The sequence below is a fragment of the Triturus cristatus genome, chromosome 7 (genome assembly GCF_964204655.1).
Source record: "Triturus cristatus chromosome 7, aTriCri1.1, whole genome shotgun sequence".
Taxonomy (NCBI): Eukaryota; Metazoa; Chordata; class Amphibia; order Caudata; family Salamandridae; genus Triturus; species Triturus cristatus.
The window spans coordinates 1,849,214,799-1,849,238,501 of NC_140590.1; the positions used below are offsets into that span (position 1 = coordinate 1,849,214,799).

The 23,703-nt window shown below is 45.0% G+C and overlaps 1 long non-coding RNA gene across 1 annotated transcript in view; it reads left to right on the forward strand.

Annotated features, from left to right (window-relative positions):
* The window catches only part of LOC146813430 (uncharacterized), a 339,990-nt gene that overhangs the window by 291,884 nt on the left and 24,403 nt on the right, over positions 1–23,703 (forward strand). Inside the window, exon 5 of the long non-coding RNA XR_014966977.1 lies at positions 10,604–10,621. This is a non-coding gene — a long non-coding RNA (uncharacterized LOC146813430). The remainder of the gene's footprint in view (positions 1–10,603; positions 10,622–23,703) is intronic.

Consider the following 23,703-nt stretch of genomic DNA (forward strand, 5'->3'; position numbering starts at 1 on the left):
GTGTATACGTGTTTTTGGGTGTTTTTTTATTTTTTTTAAATTTATTTTTTATTGCATGGTTAACGTCATGATATACCAGATTCGGATGCTTCATTGCAGATCAGTTGATTGGCCCGTGGTTATTTACGAGTTTGGAAAATACTTTTGTATTGTTTCGATTCTTTTTGTCTCTGCTCTATCTCTTGGCTGCGTCCTTACTCTCTCCCATCTTCTCTCTCCACCTCTTTCCTACATGTTCTCTCGTAATGTTTTCATTTTCCCCAACTCTCCTCTTTACTCTCTCTAATTCTTTTTTTGCTCCTTTTCTGTCTCTGTCCCTTCTCTCCTCTTTCTCTCCCCACCTGTCCCTTCTCTAACCCCACTCCTCTTCCTCTGCCCTCCCCCCATCCCTCTCTCTCGCAGTACTGCAGCATAGGCAGCACCAGGTCTCTGATGCCTTCTCAGTGTTGGCCCTGGGGGTGGAGGAGGTAAGTCAGCCCCCCAAGTGAATCCCATTATCAACAGATAGTGAACTGCTATTTACCAACAAGTACGGAGCGGTCTCGGGTGACGGCTGATGTGAACAGTGATCTGCTCTCGGCCCCGGCAGGGCCTGTGGGGTGGGGGCGTTACCTTACACTAGGAGAGGAAGTAAAAGTGATATCCTCCCCTCCCCCCCCACTCCACCACTGTCTCTCCTCACCCTCCACCTCTCTCTCTCCCCCACTTCTGATTCCCTTCCAACTCGGTCTCTCCTTACCCTCCACCTCGGTCTCTCCTTACCCTCCACCTCAGTCTCTCCTTACCCTCCACCTCGGTCTCTCCTTACCCTCCACCTTGGTCTCTCCTCACTCTCCACCTCGGTCTCTCCTCACCCTCCACCTCCGTCTCTCCTCACCCTCCACCTCCGTCTCTCCTCACCCTCCACCTCCGTCTCTCCTCACCCTCCACCTCCGTCTCTCCTCACCCTCCAACTCTGTTTCTCCTCACCCTCCACCTCACCCTCCACGTGTCTCCCCTCACCCTCCACCTCACCATCCTCACCTTCCACGTGTCTCTCCTCACCCTCCACGTCTCTCCTCACCCTCCACGTGTCTCTCCTCACCCTCCACACGTGTCTCTCCTCACCCTCCACGTGTCTCTCCTCACCCTCCACACGTCTCTCCTCACCCTCCACACGTGTCTCTCCTCACCCTCCACACGTGTCTCTCCTCACCCTCCACACGTGTCTCTCCTCACCCTCAACACGTGTCTCTGCTCACCCTCCACACGTGTCTCTGCTCACCCTCCACATGTGTCTCTGCTCACCCTCCACGTGTATCTCCTCACCCTCCACACATCTCTCCTCACCCTCCACACGTCTCTCCTCACCCTCCACACGTCTCTCCTCACCCTCCACACGTCTCTCTCCTCTCCCTCCACCTCACCCTCCACACGTGTCTCTCCTCACCCTCCGTGTCTCTCCTCACCCTCTACGTGTCTCTCCTCACCCTCCACGTGTCTCTCCTCACCCTCCACGTGTCTCTCCTCACCCTCCACACGTCTCTCCTCACCCTCCACACGTGTCTCTCCTCACCCTCCACACGTGTCTCTCCTCACCCTCCACACGTGTCTCTCCTCACCCTCCACATCTCTCCTCACCCTCCACACGTGTCTCTCCTCACCCTTCACACGTGTCTCTCCTCACCCTCCACACGTGTCTCCTCACCCTCCGCCTCACCCTCCACATGTGTCTCCTCCTCACCCTCCACACGTGTCTCCTCCTCACCCTCCACAGGTGTCTCCTCCTCACGCTCCACATGTGTCTCTCCTCACCCTCCACACGTGTCTCTCCTCACCCTCCACACGTGTCTCTCCTCACCCTACATGTGTCTCTCCTCACCCTCCACGTGTCTCTCCTCACCCTCCACATGTCTCTCCTCACCCTCCATGTGTCTCTGATGCACGCCTCACACTGCTGCACGCCACATACTGCTGCACGCCTCACACGGCTGCATGCCTCACACTGCTGCATGCCTCACACTGCTGCACGCCTCACACTGCTGCACGCCACACACTGCTGCATGCCGCTGCACGCCACACACTGCTGCACGCCTCACACTGCTGCATGCCACACACTGCTGCACGCCGCACACTGCTGCACGCCGCACACTGCTGCACACCACACACTGCTGCACGCCACACACTGCTGCACGCCGCACACTGCTGCACGCCGCACACTGCTGCACGCCACACACTGCTACATGAAACATTGCTGCACGCCACACACTGCTACACGGCACACACTGATGCAACCGGCACACTGCTGCACACCACACACTGCTGCACACTGCTGCATTACTCACTGCTGCATGCTGCATGACACTGCTGCACGCAGCACACTGCTGCATGCCGCACACTGCTGCACGCCGTTGAACGCCACAGTGCTGCATGCCTCACACTGCTACACGAAACACTGCTGCACGCCGCACACTGCTGCACGCAGCACACTGCTGCATGCCGCACACTGCTGCACGCCGCTGCACGTCACAGTGCTGCATGCCTCACACTGCTACACGAAACACTGCTGCACGCCACACACTGCTGCACGCCGCACACTGCTGCGTGTCGCACACTGCTGCACGCCTCACACTGCTGCACGCCGCATACTGCTGCACGCCGCACACTGCTGCACTCCACACACTGCTTTTATGCGAGTTTATGCTACTGACATTGTAAATGACAATGCCTTTTATTTGTTTTAAAACCAAAACATAAATAAAAGGCATTGTAATTTTACAATGCCAATAGCTCAAACTCTTATAAATGCGAGACCTATTGCATTGCAAATGCTTGTTTATGTTTGGAGCAGAGTACGTGTCCCTGAAAACATTTATAATTTTGACTTAAAATACTCGGCAGAGGTCATATCAAAGTGAAAAGATAACTGGTGAATTTTATTAGAAAATATGTTTTTCACGAGTAATTTTATTTGGGGGGAGGGCGCTCCCCTCTCAGTGTCTTGCAGGGAGCCCCCCATGGGTTCATCATGCCACTGCGGTGGCGGAACATTGATCGCAGCAGTTCCACTCTGAAAATTGTTCCAGCACCACTGCCTACAGGGTAGTTTGCACATCACACCACACACCAGATTTATTTTTAACACTCCCATCTGTATGTGAGCTGAGTAGCTGCCTTGTAAAGTTCACAGAAAAGAATGATGCTAGCCGGTCACTGTGTCAGATATTTGAAAGGTGCCTTGCATGTACCCTGCACCCCTGTTTCAGCCCAGATGGCCCCTTTATTATTCATTTCTAGGTCATTGACCACGGGTAAAAGCCCTCAACCTTGAGTACCCCCATTACCTGTGGTCAGCATAGAGTGGTAGGTGAAGCCTCCTTTGGGTACACTCTCTCTCTTTTTCAGGCTAGGGGCTGGGAGGTGTAAGAAGGTGTGTCAGGAATAAACCCTCTCCCAGGACTGGCTACATCATGCAGAGCTCAAAGTCCTGTGGAGGGGTGGATTGCCAGGGAAGCAGACGTTCAAACACAAATATAAAAAGTTATTCACTAAATACAAGTTAAGGCTGATATTACCTATATGCCCCTGCAGTTACGCTCATTATTGTATAGCAACGTCTTCATATGTCGCATGCCACAGACTCACAATAAGACATGTCTGATTGTCTGTCATTTGTTTGCATCAGCACTAAATACAACTATCTAGGAAATGATGGGTAAGTATACACCTTTGAATTGTAAAAATAAAGGGGCATATCAGCAAGGGCCTGCGATAATTATCGCTCAGCGCTCTTAGCGCGCGGATAATTATCACAGGCTAACGCTGGATTCTATCGCGGAGATAGCGTGCTATCAGCAACGCTTATCTCCCAAGCGATAGGAATCCATGTGTTAGCTGGAAAACAGTGTGATTATCGCTGGAAATCCAGCGATAATCGCACGGCGACCAGCGATACCTTGCTGATAGGGCAGGGTGGTCTTAGCCATGTAATCCACCTCCCGTTGGATTACATGGCTAAATCAGATTACAAGCAGGCGTAAGGAAAGTAGCGATAACTGTGGTTAGAGCTACTTTTCTTATCGCTCTGCTTGTTTGCGTGCAGCTTGATAATTGGAGAAATGTCGGTTAGCGACATTTCTCCAGTTATTTTGGCATGGAACGCCCACTTTGCATCTCATTAGAGATGCAAAGCTGGGCGTTGTTGTAAGGGGCGCTAAATCAGCAAAACACACAATAGCGTGTCTTTGCTGATAAGGCGATGAAATTATCGTCGCTTTTCGCCCGAAAACGGACGCAAAAGTGGCGATAATTTCATAGCGCCGCCTTGCTGATATGCCCCAAAGACTTTCTTCTCATGACAATCACTCAATAGTGCCCCTTCACCAAATCTCATCATCTGTCTAGGCAGGACTACCTCATTCCACCACACATATCTTCCTTCAAGGACTTGATTGTTTTGAGGGGTCAGACGGGCACCCCAAACCCTGATCTCTTAAAGGCGAGAGTAAGATTTAGCTGGAGAGGGTCATACACTGTCCACTCGACACCTCCATCAGATGCTTCTTTAGGAAGACTGAGGTCATGAGTGGTTTTGAAACTGACCAACGCTCACTCAGTTAGGAGTTACTGTGTAGAGAGACTAGAACATAAATATGTTATGGGGGGTCCATTCCTGTCTCAATTCTTAAGGCTATCCCTTCTCAGACAAAGATCAATGGCGCTCATATCCCTGCAACCAAACTTTGACCAACTTGAACTTGAATATTATATGAAGAGGACAACGAATGGAAACAAAGGATGAGCATGATTGTCAGCTAAGAGAAGTGACCTCTTGGGAGAGAGTCGCAGCACTTGAAGCGCCTCAAGACTGAACTCCGCTCTCATTCAGTAGAAGTGATATCGCTTTAGAAAGTCCAAGCACTGAATGGTCGTAGACACTGAACTCCAGTTCTGTAGAAAGTCCAACAGCTGAATGATCATAGAGACTGAACTCCACCCTCATGGATAGAGGATACCTCTGTAGAACATCTATTCACTGAATGATCATAGACACTGAACTCCACTCTTGAGCTATATTCTCATGCGATAGAGGTTGTATCTCGGTAGAAAGTTCAGGATTTAATGAAGGTAGAGCCTAAACTCTGATTTAATGGGATAGAGATGATAACTATGTAGAACGTTCAAGCACTGATTGATCACTGAGGCCCAAACACACTCTCATGGATATATGAGAGTCTTTTCTAGAAATTCTGAGCACTGAATGATCATAAATTCTAAACTCTGCTCCCATGGAATAGAGGCGACCCCCTGTAGAAAGTCCAGCATTTAATGAGCATGAGACTGAATTCCACTCTCATGGATGTGAATGATACCTCTGTAGAAAGGTCAGCATTGAATGATCATGAGACTGAACTCCACTCCAATGAGATAGAGGCGATCCCTCTGTAGAAAGTCTAGCATTGAATGAGCATGGAACTGAACTCCACTCTCATGGGATAGATGTGATCCCTATGTAGAACATTTAAGCCCTGAATTATCATAGAGCCAAACTCCACTCTTGTGGGATGGAGGAGATTACGCTGCATAAATTCTAACCATTGAATGATCATAGAGACTGAACACCACTCTCATGGTATAGAAGGAGCTTATTCCTTTGGAGGTGGTTACTAGCCCTACAGGCAATAATATCAGTCCGGCCAGAGACAGTTCAGCCCTAGAATGCACCACAGCAACAAAACCAACAACCACCCATGGCTGCATATATATGTGCAGCCTGAGGAGAGTTATCTGCCCGCTGCAGAGATTCTAACTAGAAACAGTGACCACAAGTTAGTGTCGACTACCCCACACTCTTCACCAACCTGTATAACGGGGCAAATTTGAAACCATCTTTACCAATGTTCTAGGATAACATCCGACAAGTGTGTGCTCAATGTGATCTCCCAAGGACAAACACTCGAGTTTCTCCAAAAACCTCCTAACACCCCACCAACAGGACGACCTCCCTCTCACTTAAAACAACTCCTGAGCCAGATCTCCATCATGCCAAAGAAGGAAGCTATAGAAGTCATTCCAAAACCTCATCTATGCTTATGCTTTTCCACTAATCCTGGTGGTCCCGAGGGTGCTCAACAAACTGAAGAGAGAACCTTTCAGACTTCTCCTCATAGCTCTCAAGTGGTCCAGACAGTTCTGGTTCACAAGCTCCTACTCCTCTTGGAACAAAGCCTTATATCCAGCCCAAACGGATAACAACACTGCTGACCATGAACCAGGGCCAGGTTCATCATCCCAACCCGACATCGCTACATGTATCAGCCTGTCTCCTGAGTTCAAGGAGTTCTCCATGACAGACATTCCTGTCAGATTGCAGGGAAATCCTTGCCAACGCAAGAGTGGACACCACGGAAGGAACTTATAAAGTCAAGTGGAAACGCTTCTGCCTCGGTGTGCGTACTCTAAGATCCACCTTCTCACATCACAGCTGGAGCAAATTCTCCCATCTGTATCCCAACTGGCAAGATCTGGCTTGACTCTTTCGTCCATCAGAGTGCACCTAGCAGCAATTTCAAGTTTTTAGGTGATCCAGTAATGCACCTTCTTTGCTGTCTAGTAGAATTTTAAGAAAATTCCCCAAGTGCCTATTCAGGACATTTCCTCCAGTAAGAAATCCTCCGCAATCGTGGTACCTGAATGTGGTGATGGGTGATCTCATGAAAACACTTTGTGAGCTCAATATCAAGACAGAATTAAAGCATCTTACTTGGAAAACTGGTCTTCTCGTGGCTCTCACATCTGCCAAAAGAGTAAGTGACATTCAGGCCTTTACCATTAAGGAGCCTGAAGGAAAGTGGGATGTTTTTATGGTTACCCCCACTTTGTGCCAGGTATCAGTGTGTTTTGACTGTACTTTGCTGGGATCCTGCTTACCAGGACCCCAGCATCTGTGCTATTTCTCCCAAAATGGCTTTGGTAAGTAATTTTGTACCTGCACAATTGGCTACTGGTGTACCCTTATAAGTCCCTAGTATATGGTACTAAGATACCCAAGGCCTAGATACACCAGGGGTCTCCCATGGTCTGCAGTATGTATTGTGTCCCCAAGGGAGTCCACTTAAACTCTGACTCTAGGCCTGCCATTGTAGCCTGTGTGAGATGGTGCTTGCACTTCTCACAACAGATATAAGTTTTCTTAAATCTGAGGTTGGAGTAAGAGTGGTGGCTATGAGGGCTAGGTTAATTGTCATACAGCAGCTCCTAAGGAGGCTACCGGTCTGCAAACGACTGGGGGTATGGCGCCAGGCGCAGTCTGCTCATGGATGGGCTTGCCTTCGGTGTGTCCACGGCACGGATGCGCTGAGAGTATCTTCAAATAGCTCTCCATCGGAGGGGGGTGTTACAAGGGGGGTGTGGCCAATGGCCCGTCACTGCGAAGCGAGTTGCCGAATAGTTGGGGAAATATTAGCACAAACAAGGGTCCAGTAACTCCACTTACAGACCTACAGGCTCCCCTGAGGACAATAAGATACTGGCGACATTAAAGGTAAGCAAAAGAAAAGTGCAAAAGTGAACATACAATAATTTAAAATGGGTCGCGGCCCAGACAGCTAGGGTGCGAGTGGGTGGGTTAACCTCATACCCTATCACCATAGAGAGGGGTACGCGCCAGGGATGTCCGCTATCACCACTACTGTTTGCTATACTACTAGAGCCACTGGCATGCGCTATTCGACAGAGACACAGGGAAACAGCATTACATTTTACATATCATCCAGTGGCCATCTCACTATACGCGGAAGACATGGTGCTATTTGTGCGTGACCCATCTCGATTCCTGGCGCAGTTGTTGCGTGAATATGTTCGCTTTGGCCACCTGTCGGGTCTCCTTGTAAATTGGGATAAATCCATCATTATTCCGTTGACGGAATCCACCCAGCAGCCAGATGTGGAATTCCCGCTGGTGTGGTCCACGGATCCGGTTAAGTACCTTGGAGTGTGGATCCATCGAGATCCCAGTGTAGTGATACGTGAAAATTATGGGAGAGCATACTCTCGGCTAGAACAACAGGTGGACGTGTGGGTTTCATTACCAATGTCTCTCGCAGACCGCATCGCCTTAATTAAAATGGTGGTGTTGCCGCGATTTCTGTACCTATTTATAAACATTCCGGTGGTGCTGACGATGGGTTTCTTTCAGAACATACGCAGAGCTCTGATACGATTGGTGTGGGGTGGTAAGACTGCACGCGTGAGCTGGTCGACGCTAACTAACGGGTACGATCGGGGAGGCTTTGGAGCACCGGATTTTTATGTCTACTATCTCAGTGAACAGGCGCAATACATTTACTATTGGATGAGACCGCACGTGTACACTCCACACGTGGCGGTGGAAGAGGGAGACGCGCATCCGGTTCCGCTACATAGTATAATCACCCATTGGGTGCTTGGAACTCCGATAACCGAGATCAATGCTGTGGACACCACCATAGCAGCATGGCAGGCGATCGGGCGGTTGGCACGGAAGTTACCGGTATATGCTCCAGCCATGTCCATTGAATATCATGCGGCGCTGTCAGTCACTCATGAGGTGCCCTCGATGCGTCTGCTCAGGGAGGCAGGCTTCCAGCGGATGCAGGACGTAGATCAGGATGGGTCATGTGTCACCACAGATTCTCTTCAATACATTAGCAATCAATCACTACTATTTAGATTTGCAATGCACAGATTGCGCCAGGCGATTAGGGTACACTATACCCCCTACCCTATGGAACCTCCCAAACTATTAACACTGCAGCTTGCCCTTACCACACCCACCAACAAGAAACTGATCTCCAGGTTATATAAGTCAATTAAGGGTGAAAGCAGCATAAACCGGACAAGAGCTTGGAACGCTGGAATGCCTGTCTATCTGAACCAATTCGGGAGAAAGATTGGAAATATGTGTGTGAGTTGACGGGAACACTCATGAATGGAAATTTGCGCATTATACACTTTAAATATCTACATCAGGTATATCATACACCGGCACGGTTACATGGCTGTGGAATACGTGAGACAGATTGCTGCGTGCGATATGGGCAGGGGAATGCAGATTTTTTGCATTTGGCGTGGGGATGCAGCAAGGTGTATGAGTTTTGGGAAGTGGTAGTGAGAAATTTGAAGACTATGGTGGCTGTGGAACTCCGGTGTGCGCCGAGTGTCTGTTTGCTTTGTTGTGTGCCGCATGTTAAGGGAGCGGAAGGGAGGTTTGTGAGATTAGCATTATTGATAGCGGTGCGAAGGGTGGCGATTACGTGGGGAGGGAGACGAAGCCCGAAAGAGGAGCACTGGCTGCGGGATCTGGTGTATTGTAAGGATAACTTGGAAACATACGCGGAGGAACTACCTGAGATTTCAAGGCCCAGAGACATTTGGGAACCTTTACTTTTATTTTTATTGAGTAGGGCGGCGGATGCCGAGTAATAGGATGTATCTCAAATGGTTCGAAGTGTGGTGGCGGGAGGGCAGGGGGGGTGAATGACAAGTAGACTGACATGCGCTGCATTTCTCCAACTGTTAGAGTAACCTTTGATTAGAATATTGGTGAGGATTTTTTGTCCTTTTTTTTGTTGTTTTTTTTTGTTTTGTGTTGATTAACATGTGAAGATGTGAATATACGAGGAAGAAGATGAGTGGGGATAATTGACTGATTTATTATAGTGTTGCTTTGTATTCCTCTATGGGGACTGAGACGTATTGTAATGTTCTTTATTTGCTTTTTGAAATCATTTAAAATGGGTAAAAAAACCTGTTAAATATGTCGCCCAGTACTGCAGGAGCCAGGCACTTCCTGAAAAGGGCCCCGCGTGCATACAAGGAAACAAAGAGCAGTGGGCTAAACAGGTCTCCGTAGCTCACCTCTAGTTGGGGGTAGAGGATTTTTACCTGCAACAGTGGTGCACAGGTCATCCTGGTTCATCTGGCCACTTGCTGAGCACTCACAAATGCCCCTAATTGAGCCAGACAAACCCAGAGTCGAAAAGACGGTCAAACCAGTCACCCCTGGTCCAGGCGTTTACCGGGGCTAACAAGGATTTGCCTGAGGGTCTGAGGGAGTCGCGGAAGCTTACGTTTTATTCTTTCAGGTTGAATCAAAAAGGCAGGGAGCACTCACTTCTGAACATAAAATGGCTTCTCTTGAGAGGCCAGGTTATTTGGGCATGGCTGGTGCTAGACAATGCTTCTTCTGCCAAGACTTGTGAGGTGTCAGAAGACACCAGAAGGCGATTGGCCTGGCAGGGGTCTCTTTCCTGGTTCACTCATGCAGTAGTCAAAAAGTGAGAGTGCTGACCTCACCTGATCGCTCACACTTGTAGTGACACCAAGGAGTGCTCAACTACTGGCATGGAAGATGTAGAGGTATCCACACCCCTCAGAGAAAGAGAGGCCATATATTGAATGGGAAGTTGCAGCTGGCTGTCAAATATTTTGCTCATAAAATAAAAAAACATTTGGCTAGATGCAAATAAAGAGTGATATCTCCAGCTATAGTAACTCACAGCAGTGAATGTAAATGTCTACTTACCTTGAAATTCTTGAAATAAAAATAATGTTTTTTTTTCATTTTCTTTGTTTGTCCCAGCAGCTAAAAAACCTGAAACCGGTAAGTAAACCAAGTGTGAGTCCTGGTGACATGTTAGATATTGCGAATGAGCGGCCCTCACCCCAGAGAGGTTCTCTTGAGACTGAAGCCATAACACATTTGTCAGTGAGGTTTACTTCCTATGTCCTTCTTTAAATAAGTCTCATTCAGAAAGAGACCCGCTTTGGCCATGACCCCAGTGTTACACTTGAAAATTGACATTTGATTGGTCATAACCCCGGGGGCTTCACTTCTCTGTGCCTCATCTTAAGCAAATGACGCATCTTTTTCCTCCAATGTGATATCATTATTTCTTTTGAGATGGTGAAGGTTCAGTCTCTCTTTGATTATCCATTATGTGTGCAATTGGCACCTATAATTGTATCTTATGGTAGACAAGTCAGGACATGTTTCTTGAATATTTCCTTTTTTTTCGGGGCTGAAACAAAGTGAAATCCACAAATGAGATCGAATCATAATATCCCATATTTGTGCCACATGTAACTCATATATAAGGTTAGTGCACAGTAAAGGAGCTAGAGAACAGAGGGAGGTGGAAAAAGTGAAGGAGAAACAGATGATATGATTGAAAGAAAAAGAGACTGGAGGATTCAATTGATAATAAAAAGAGATCAGTGAGAATGGGAGATGAGAAACAAGCACAGGATCTCAGAGCAGACATCTAAAGAGGAAGAGGCGTGCACCGAAGGGATCTAAACGCTGTGTCAAGGGTTCCCACTAAAGTATAGAGTCGCTGTCTCAGTTCTTTTGTTAGCGTCCAGAAACGTTGTACATAGTTGAATAAAATGACGCATGGCAGGGGTCAGACACGTTGTTTGCCTCTTGTCTGCTTGTGTAGAACATGGAATGTGGAATGGAGAAGGATGAATGTTGAATGGAAAAGGAGGAACATGGAATGTGGGATGGAGAATGATGAACGTAGAATGTGGATGTAGGAGACTGGCTCGATATATAGTGTACATCTATGTTGAATCCTGATCAGGCACCAGCCGTGCCATTGCGACATTGCCCGGCATCAGCACCGACGCTCTAGGTGGCACTTGTGCCCTCCGATGGTGCAAACCCCATTCTGATTCCTTACGACACAGAGCCGGTACTGCGTTGACCGACGCCAATAGTGGTGCTGACAGAACCTCCAGGTCCTATGTTGTTTTCTGAGCCCTATTCTGAAGGGCTAGAAGTGGGAGCAGATTGGGAGGGGTCGCTTGACCCTTTAGAATACCAGCCTTATAACATAGACTGGTGTGAGGAGTTGGCTGAGGCCAATGGACTGGACACCTCTCCAGATACTGGCATGCTTTTTGCCCCGACCGTGGCTACCAAGGAGGGAGCCTCATTTGCTATGGTAGTGCGAAGGGCAGAGGAGGTCCTGGACCTTCAGCTCTGTTCAGTGGTGGTCAAGACTAATATCTTAATGGAGGTCTTGCAGTCAGGAATCTCCTCTTTGGAACCCTTCCTACCTTTCATTACGGCCATTACAGTTGTCCTACTAGGTACCTGGTCCAAACCCAGCACAGGGGCTCCTGTGAAAAGAAAGGGTAATCGGCCACCGCCACCACCCTAGATGACAAAGCTTCTGCACCATCCACCCTATCCCGGAGAGCTTGTTGGTCCAAGTCTCTACCTCCCCGGGCACATTCCCTTCTGCACCCCGGACTGGTAATTCAAGAGAATGTACAGTTGGGGAAAGAAAATGTTTTCTTCCACCGGCCTGCATTACAGTCAGTGAACACTGCATGCCTGTTGGGCCATTATTCCCCCTCCCTGTGTGAAATGGTTGCGAAAGTGCTGCCTCAAGTCCCGAAGGAGAGCCGGGCCATCCTCTCCCAAGCGGTAATAGACGGGAGTGATACAGCAAAGTTTGCTGTCCGTTGTGGTTTTGACACAACTGACTCGCTGGGCAGACCCATTTCATCGATGGTGTCTGTTTAACGCCATGCCTGGTTAAGGACTTCTGCCTTTTTGGGGGATGTCCAGGCTTCTCTCATGGACATGGCCATTGATGGTACAAGTCTCTTTGGAGACAAGGCAAACATGGCCCTGGTGCGCTAATAAACTCACGTCTGCTTTTCGCCCCTTGCATGTCTATGGAAGGAGCTATCAGCTGTGCCAGCTCATCTCAGCCACAGGACTGTGCAGGTTCAGCAACCTCAGTGTGGCTGAGGGCACAGCTCATTCCGACCTAGTGGGTTCGGCGGCCAGAGGTCGGGTCAGTCCAACTCCCTGCAGACTCAGCATCCAAATCCTAGTCCTAGTCTTGCCTCTCAAGATCATGGGTGAAGTGTTGATGGCAGGATCTACCATCACCTCTACCACTGGCTCGATGTCACATCGGAGAGGTGGGTTCTCCAGATAATCCCACTGGGCTACTCCCTCCCATTCGAGACTAACCCTCCCTCCATGCCTCCATCTTACGACCGGCAGATGGAGGACCATCTGACTTTGCTTCAAGAAGAAGTCATGACTCTCTTGGTGAAGGGAGCCATAGTGTGGCACCACAAGTAGGCTGTTAACAATTCCAGCTACTTTCTGACTCCAAAAGAGGTCAAGGGCCTCTGTCCTAGCCTAGATCTATGAGCCCACAACTACTTCCTCAAATAGGAAAAGTTCAAGATGCTCACATTGGCTCAGGTCCTGTCTCCCCTGGACCCAGGAGACTGGATGGTAGCAGTGGACTTGCAGGATGCCTATTCCCATATTCCCATCCTGCCTGCTCATCTGCGCTATCTGTGGTTTATGGTAGGCCATGAGCATTTTCAGTTCACCATGCTTCCCTTTGGATTTACCAGCACCCCTCAGGCGTTCACCAAGGTGATGGCAGTGGTCGGAGCTCATCTGCACAGATCAGAGGTGTCAGTCTTCCCCTATCTCGACAACTGGCTGTTTAAGGCGTGTTCGCCCCCGGCTGTCGTCTCCCACCTCCGGACTACGGCGAACCTCCTGCATTTGCTGGGGTTCATAATCAACGTAACGAAGTCACACATGACTCCCTCTCAGAGGCTCCCTGTCATCGGAGCTGTTCTGGATACAGCGCAGTTTCGGGCCTATCCTCCCGAGCGGCGGGTCCAGGACATTCAGGCAATGATACTGATGTTTCAGCTTCTATCCTGGATTTTCATGAGAGTGACACTGAGGCTGCTGGGCCTCATGGCCTCCTGCATCCTGTTGGTGACACATGCCAGATAGCATATGCTTGCTCTGCAGTGTAACCTGAAGTTCCAGTGGGAGCAGCATCAGGGGAATCACTGATATGGACCAGTTCTCGAAGGGAACTGAACAGGATTTGCAGTGGTGGCTCACTAATCGCCATTTGGTCAGAGGCAGACCCTTCTCCTTTCCTCAACCAGATCTCACAGTAGTGACAGATGCATGCCTCCTGGGATGGGGCGGTCACTTGGGAGAAGTGGAGATCAGATGACTCTGGTCTCCTGCGGAATCCAGATTCCACCTCATCCTGCTGGAACTATGAGCTATTTGTTTGGCATTCATAGCCTTTCTTCTTCCCATCAAGGGGAAGCTAGTGCAAGTGTTCACAGACAACACCACTGCCATATGGTACTGTGACAAACAGGGCAGGGTGGGGTCATGGATCCTTGTCAAGAGGCTTGTGTCTTTGGACTTGGTCGGGACACCAGGGCACCTCCCTGGTGGTTCAACACCTGGCAGGTTCCCTGATCGCCAGGGCGGTGAACTCAGACGGTGATGTCTAGTGGATCTTGAATGGAGTCTCCAGCTGGTAGTGGCGTAAGGTCTCTTTCAACTGTGGGAAGAGCCTTGGTCAGATCTGTTCGCATCTGCTGAGAATACACAATGTGAACAACTTTGTGTGCTGCAATTTCCAAGGTTGATCTCGCTTGGAGACACTTTTCACCTTGAGTGGCATTTAGGACTCCTGTATGCCATTCTGTCCATACCATTCCTATCCAGAGTTCTCAAGAAGATCAGATACGACCGGGCCCAAGTTATCTTTGTGGCCCCGGACTGGGCCCAGTGTGTCTGATATCCTGAGCTTCTGCAAATGATCATGCTGGCCCTTCAAGAGGATCTTTTGTTGCAGCAGCAAAGGAGGGTCATCCACTCGAACCTGTCAACTCTACACTTTCTTGGGTGGAGATTGAGCATCAGCAGTTGACAGCATTCAAGCTTCCTCCCGAAGACTGTAATATCATTTTGGCAGCCAAGCTCTCCTCAACCAAGTCGTGTATCCCTGCACACATTTAACAAGCACTACTGCCGGGACAGTAAAGTCCGCAGAGGCTGCCTTTTTGGCTGCTCTGTCCTGCAGGACCCCTGGTTTAAACTTGCCCTCAGTCCCTCCTTGAGGGATGGTATCGCTTGGGTATATCTTCAAAGGTAAGGAATCTGTGGCTAGATGTCTCTTTTAGATGGACATGTTACTTACCATTGGTAACGCCTTACCTGGTAGAGACATGATCTAGCTGCAGATTCCTTACTGACCCACCCATCCTCTCTGCATTGCGGACAGGTTTTTAGGGTCAGGGCTGATCCCTTTCTGGAACCTAGTTGTTCAAAACACGCCAGTGCACTTTATGGCTCCGCGCTTCTGGCATGGAAAGTCATGAAAAGTGACTGATGTCAGTGCACTGAGGAGGTGCGTATATAACTAACGCAGACATCACTATTCTGCAGATGACTGACATCACTTACCGGCGCGCAGGGGTATTGCTCGATGAAAAATCTTCAGAATCCAGTCAGGTGCCTGGGAAATTCAAAGGTAAGGGATCTGCGGCTAGATCATGTCCCTAACAGATAAGGCGTTATTGAAGGTAAGTAACTTGTCCTTTAGGGATGATTCAAGAGGGGTTTAGGAAAGGGATACACAAACCTATAAAAAAGTACACTCATTGCTATTCTCAAACTGCCCTTCTATTAATTAATTAACTTATTCTAATTGATTTTATACATCACTTGTAATTATTTTAACACATTTTAAAAAATACTGTATTTTACTTTTGGTTGGAATTTTTTAATTAAAAAGAATTGGGAAAAATAATTTTACTTTAAGTTAAAATATTCAAAATATTTACATTTCCTGATATAGAATTAAGTTCATTATGCAGTAACATTTTTATACTGTCATGCCATTAAAATAAATATACAAAACGAAAAAACATTAATATTTAACATAAAAATATGTTTTCCCAATTTAAAAAAAGTTTACTAAACTTTTCCTCATACTTTATCATAGGGAGATAAAGAGCGACCTGCTGTTAAGTAGTCATGTTTTTTGCTGGTTTGTGAGTCCTCCCTGAATTTTGCAAGAAATGGCTCCTTTTTCAGAAGGGTCAATGTGATGATTTTTCAATTGAATCTCCAAGTGTGGAGACCCCACTCAGGATCTGATTTAAATGTAGTAGATTCAGAAGAAAATTCATGTGTAGTGAAACGATTAGGCAAGGCAGCTTTATTGGTGACCATTTCATCCTCTGGACAAACTGTCAGCTTTCAACAGTTCTCCATAGAAGATCTCTCCACAGGGTTCCAAAAGATTATTCCAAACACATCCTTTCATTCCACCAAAAGTCTTTTTCAGATTTTCATATGAAATGATAAATATATTTCCCACTGCATTACCCAACCTTAATTGGAACAGGTGAGGGTGACAGGTAATGGTATTTGTCCAATAGTCTGTTCTAATGAGATACCTCCATTGGGCATCAGTGGATACGGATTCAAATATACAACGGCTCATAGTGTCTGATAAGCTTGACTGCCAGATACTCCCCTAAAAGTGAACTTCGACCTTCGAACCTAGCTGGTGGTGCCCCCATATCATGAGCGCACTGTAAAAAAATGCCTTTTGAGGATACAGAGCCCGCAATAAAACACCGTTGTCTTGGGGAACAGGTTTCTTCAACTACCGGCCCTCTTACGTTGGACCTGCTGCCACTGTACGTAAAACTCTACAAAATCTTGATTTCTTCACCTCATGTGCCCCTGACAGCTGTTGCTTCAACTCCATGTAAGTGGGTAAATGGGTGCACAGACAGAATATCGAGTTTTAAATGTCGACATACACATATATCGAGTTGGAAATATCGACAGCAACAATATCATAGTCAAGAATATCGGCTTGGAGGTAAGAAATATTGTTTTTTCAAATATCAACGTCATTAATATCGTTTGAAAAATTATAGTTGTTTAAAATATCAATGTTTTAATTAGTGTTATGTATTTTAGTATGTATTTTGAAAGTATGTAATCTATTTTTTATGTATAAGTATTGCTTTTTTCTTTTAATATATGTGTTACATTTTTAGTAGTTATTAATTTAATTTAATTACATTTTGGGGCCGATTCCAATCCTAGAAAAAGGCTGTACAAATCGTTGTATGGAGCGTTTTTCCCGTACAACTCGCACCCGGTAAACTTTTCTTACAACCTAGGAAGTACGATTCGTACAGAAAGCCTCTTTCCATACAACTCATACAAAAGACCATACAGCTAAAATAAACCAACGATTCTGATCCAGAACAGCTTGCACGTGACGTCTGTATGTATTTAAGCAGCGGCTTCCAGCCCAGCAAGTAGGATTCGTCCCTACGGCACTCCGTACGGCTCTTTTCTTACGGGAGCCAAAAACAGCTGTAAAAGCAGAGTCCCCAGGGGTACGAGTCGTACAGGCATACACCCCCGTGCGTTGTGTATGTACCGTGCGTACCCCAACATCACTTATGTACTGTGCGTACCCCCAACATCGCGTACCCCAACATTGCGTACCCCATCATCGCATACCCCAACATCGCGTATGTACTGTGCGTACCCCCAACATTGCGTATGTACTGTGCATACTCCCAACATCACGTACCCCAACATCACATGCCCCAACATCGCGTATGTACGCACCGTACATACGCAATGTTGGGGTATGCGATGTTGGGGTACGCGATGTTGGGGTACACGATGATGGGGTATGCGATGTTGGGGGTACGCACAGTACATACGCAATGTTGGGGGTACGCACAGTACATACGCGATGTTGGGGTACGCACCATACATACACAACGCACGGGGGTGTATGCCTGTACGACTCGTACCCCTGTACGACTCGCACCCCGGGAACAACTTTTTCCGGGATACGAGTCGTACAAAGTTCGTTTCGTAGCGGGTAATGGCATTCCCCGTGTACGGGACGTTTTCCGTACAAATCATAAATCGGAAAGCCGGTCCAGATCGTACTAGTACGGTTGGACTGCATTTTTACAATTTGTACGGAAAAGTGTCCGGGTCCGTCTGGTACAACTTTTCCCGATCCGATTTGTAAGGATCGGGTCGATCCGTACAAATCGGATCGGGAAAAGTTGTATTTTTCCTGTACGAATCGTACTTCACGGGTCGGACGGGACTTGTACGATTTGTATGGAAAAATTTACCGATACGAGTCGGACGGGAAAAAAAAATACAGGATCGGAATCGGCCCCCTTGTGTTGTTTAGTTCTGTAGCAGGTTGTGGGTTTATAGGGGAATATGGTGGGAAGTAATTCAATTGTAATACATTATTTTTTATTTTTTAGTATTTATTAAATTAAGATTTTATAGTGTTAATTTTGGAAATTAATGTATTGTTAATGAATTATTAATTGGTTGTTAATTATTATTAATTATTCATTTGGTATTTATGTTAATTGTGCCATTTTTTAAGGAGCTGGTTGTGGGTTTAAAGGGGAATAGGGTGTGAAGTACCTTAGTTATAATAAAGGTATTAATATGTTTTATTTATTAATATTTACATTTTATTGTGTTAATTGTGGGAATTCATTTATAAATAACTATTTATTAATTGTTTGTTAATTATTATGAATTATTTAATTTGTAATTATGTTAATTGTGTCATTTGTTTAGGAGCGGTTTGTGGGTTTATAGGGGACTGGGTGGGAAGTAATTTAATTATAATAAATGCATTAATATTTGTTATCTATTAATACTTATTTAATTTATATTTTATAGTGTTAATTGTGGAAATTGATTTATAAATAATTATTTATTTATTGCTTGTTAATTATTATTAACTAATTGGTCATTCATTATGTTAATTGTGTTGCTTTTTTAGGAGTGAGTGGTGGGGTTTATAGGGGAATAGGGTGGGAAGTAATTTAATTATAATTAATTAATAATTATTTGTTAATTAATGCTAATTATTAATTAAAATTTAATTATGGCATTTGTGTAATTAATTTTAGATGTGAGTTGTAGGGTTTATAGTGGTAAAGGATGGGAAGTAATATCTTTTAAACTAATTAATAAGTTGTTGTTAATTGATATTAATTTATTAATGTTAAGTTATTTATGGAAATTGTGTAATGATTTTTAGGTGCGGGTTGTGGTGTTTACTGGGGTAGAGGGTGGAAAGTTATTTATGTTTAATGAATCAATAATTAGTTGAACTTATTATTAATTCATCAAATCTTAAATATTTATGGTAATTGTTTATTTCTATTTTGTGTGTGGGTTTCTGTTTTATAGGGGCAACATTTGGGGAGTAAATTCATTGTTATCATTTTTAATTTGTTTTGAAATTAATTATATTTCTTTAATTGATAATTAACTTTGTTTATTATGTTTTTATTTTTTTTATTTAGATGTTTGTTGTGAATTATGTGATGTTATAGAGTAGGAAATAAAAAAGATTACATTTATGTATTAATTAATGTTTTTGATTATAAATAATTTTTATTATAAATAGTTGTTTGCAAATTATTTTTACATTGATTAAAAAAATTATTTTTAGTTATTTGTTAGATATTTTTAACATTATATTATTCTTTTCTCTTTTGTACATTTTTTATATTTTTATATATGTTTTCTTTTTTTGTTTTGCAAAAATGTTTGTGTTGTAGTTGATATTTTGTTTGTTTTTAATTTTGAACTGACTCCAATGGGAATATTAATTTTTATCCCTTTGCTATCCAACACTTTCTGTAAAGATCTCTCCACATAAGTTGAAGTTGAATATCTTTATTGGTAGAACAAAGTATCAGGTACCTCCAGCTTCCTTCTCCTGCTCTCTAGCTCTAACCTCCCCTTCCTTTAACAACAACATTCCATCCTAGCAACACCTCTAACATTCCATATTAAAGGAGTCTCCACACATCTTTCCCCCTTACACAAAATACAATTGAAAATACAAAATGAAAATGTACTTATACAATAACTAAAAGAAAACAAAAATTTACATTGCTATAGAAACATTACCCTTTTTCCAATTGCATTGCTATACAAGTACATTAAGGAGCACGGCATTTAGAAACATTTCCCGTGCTCCAAGCAGATCCATCCGCAAGAATGAGGACATTCCTGTTTACACATTTCACTTGTACAGGTTGAGAAAATGTACTCTCTCCCTTAATGACAACTCCCCCTCTTCTCACTACAACCCAATCGCCTTCTTTTATATCAGTGTCCTTTACTGCTTTCCTCATATTGTAATACTTTCTAGCTGTCTCTTGCTGGCTTGCTACACTGTTTCCCACTGCATCTCGGTCCACCCAAACACATTCCTTATTTTTGAGCCACCCCGGAAATTCTTTTACTCCCGATTCACGCCCTTTAAGAGATACAAATGGAGAGACACCAGTAATTGAATGCGGTGTCACTCTATACGACCATACCAATTTCTTAAGTTCCTCTGACCACGACAACCCATTTGCTAATGAGAGCTGAATGTTCTCCATCAACAATCGATTAACTCTTTCAACTAAACCATTGGCTTGCGGCCTGAACATTGCCACCCTCTCATGAACAATACCTAGACTCCCAAGAAAGTCTGTCATTCTTTTAGAAACAAGCTGGACCCCATTATCCGAAACAAGAGTCTTAGGTATTCCCTCACTCATGAATGTCCTTTCCAAAAATCCAATCACCTTCTCAGTATCAATACATTCAGTAAATTCAACAACAAACCATTTAGAATGGTAGTCCACAAGCACCATCAAGAACTTTCCACGTGGACCCAGCTTAGAAATGGGACCAAGAAAATCAATCGCTAATCTCTCCCACGGATTCTTTGGAAATTCCCTACACGTAAAAGGAGGTTGCCTTACAACCTTTGTTTTATCACTCCTGGCACATGCGTAACACTCCTTCACAACTTCCTCAACATCGCTGTCCATATTTGGCCACCAGAAAGACTGCCTAACACGCCTCTTGGTCATATTTCTCCCCAGATGCCCTTCATGAGCTATACTCATTATTTTACCTCTTAAGGTGATCGGGGGAACCAATTTGTTCCTCCTCCACAACTTCCCTTCACTCACACTCAATTCACTTTCCACATGATAATAACCCCTAAAGCGCTTATCTTGGCAGTGACTCTCCTTCCATCCTCCTGATACACATCTCATCACTTCTGGTAAGACTTCATCGCTCAACATCGCGGACTCCCACTCCTCTTTGCCAAAGGCTTGTTCTTCATTAGACTTAATCACATCCACATCATCCTCACAATCTGTATCCACCACATCCACTGGCATCCTGGACAGACAATCAGCTACTTCATTTTTCAGACCTTTCACGTACTCTACTTCAAAATTGTACTCAAGTACAGATAAAATCCATCTCGAGATCCTAGGAGTCACATTTCCTTCCAGACCTCTGCCTCCCTTGAACAAATGCACTAAAGGTTTGTGATCTGTGCGGACCTTGAAGGGCAAACCCCAAACAAAATAACGCAAATGCTTAGTTCCCCAACAGCACGCAAGAGCCTCCTTCTCAATTACTGAGTATGAAACTTCAGCACCCTGGAGTCTTCTAGAGGCAAACCCTATGATTCTTTCTACACCATCACATACTTGAGATAAAACCGCTCCGATTCCTACTGCACTTGCATCAGTTGTAATAAAAGTTTTAGCATTGACATTAAAATGTCCTAAAGTGGGTGCATGCAGGATACCTCTTTTTACACTAGAGAATGCTTTTTCACATGAGTCATTCCAATTGAAAGCAACTCCATTTTTCATCAGTAACCTCAATGGCTCAACAATCTCTGTAAACCCTTTTATAAATTTGGAACAGTACTCAGCTAGTCCTAGAAATGACTTTAGTTGGTCCTTATTGAGGGGAGTAGGAGCATTATTAATGGCAGAAACAATACTTTTCTTAGGCTTTATCCCATCTCGCGAAATTTCATGCCCCAAGTAGGCCACGCACTTCCTTTTCAATTGACATTTTTCTTTCTTAATGGTCAACCCATTACTACCCATACGTTTCAGTACTTCATACAATACTTCATCGTGGTGCTCACTACTCTTTCCCACAATCAATACATCATCTTGAAAGCATAAGACATTCTTTACACCTACAAAAATCTGTTGCATGACTCTTTGGAATACCGCAGAGGCAGACGCTAAGCCAAAAGGCATCCTTAGATAACGAAATGCACCTAGAGGTGTCACAAACGAAGTGAGATGCCTTGATTCTTTATCAAGATCAATTTGGTGGTATGCTGCAGACATATCGATAACACTAAAAACTTCCCCTCCGCCCATGGCAGTCAACATTTCTGATATGTTGGGCAGGGGTTGTCTATCGACCCAAATGTTTCGGTTTAAGTCGCGTAAGTCCACACACAAACGAATCTTGGCACCACCATCCTTAGGTGCGACCACAATCGGAGCCAACCACTCCGAGGCTTCAATTGGCTCTATGATCCCCTCACGCAATAACTTGTTAAGTTCATCTTGAAGGGGACCCCTCATCAGGTGAGGTATATTCCTCACTCTATGAACCACAGGTGTCGCATTCTTTTTGAGGATTATCCTATGAGAAAAGTTTGCAAGCTTTCCTAACTTATCAGAGAAGACGTTAGAAAACTTCTCCATTATTTTACTCTCAAAGTTGTCAACATTATTAATGGTTGTGAATTTGACCGGGTCGATGGCGTTTGGATCCAACATTATTCCCAAATCCTTCTGATGGCGCCACCCCAACAGATTGGACCCTTGTTTTGTGAGATAGACTCGACCAAAAACTTTCCTTCCTCCAAACTCAATTATCATCCATTTCAAACCCAAGATGTCAATAGTTTTACCTCCGTAACCTACAGCTCTGATATCGGGTTTACACCAGGATTCTATATCACTCTTGACACCCCATGCTTCAAGATACATTTCTTTGGATAATAAAGTATATAGGCTGCCTGAGTCCACTAGCATCCTTACATTATTTGTATCAAAGCTTATGATGCAATGCGGTTTTTCTAGTTTGTCCGTGCTTTCAGTGGTTACATCAACATTACCAACAATGTCGGAACACTCTCCATCAAGAACAGAGAATCCTTCAACACACAACATAAATTCTTGAACACTTTCACAGGTATCATCGACCTCGTGCACATATTGGGTTTTAGAATGACATACTTTCGCGTAATGACCCCTCTTACCACACGCTCTGCACAAGGTATTCCTGGCCATACATCTAGTGCTAGAAGCAATATGTCCAGGCGAACCACACCTGTAGCATTTAAAGACACGGGTATTGATTTGTGAAGTCATACTGCTTGAGTTGGGAACCTCCGCAGTTTTATTGGGGGGCTTAGGATGTACTTTTCCAGCTGGTTTCACCATAGGTCTAGTACTTTTTGTCTCGTTGACACTCGTGTGAACTTCTTGTTCCTTAGAATCTAAATTCTTTGGTACTAAATCACTTGACCGCACATCCCTAGGAATTGTAGAATTGGTACACTTGTCCATCTCTTTTATCCACAGTCTGTGTGTTCTAGACCTTTTGCTATTTGAATTGCTTCTTCTAACGTAGAATCTTTTATGAGCAACTTCTCACGTACTCTTTTATTGTTAGTACATCTCACAATCTGATCACGTATAAGTGAATCAGCTAATCCCTCAAAGCGACAAGTTAAAGAAAGTCCCCTCAACGCAGCAACATAAGTTGCAATATCTTCATCCGTTTTCTGCGCACGACAGAAAAATTTGTGCCTTTCTAACACTGTATTAATTTTTGAAATAAATCTTTTTTCTAACATCAACATGCTCATATCATAAACATTTATAGGTTGCCCATCACCTACACCTAACGATATCTCGGGGAGGTCTTCATAAAGGCGACGC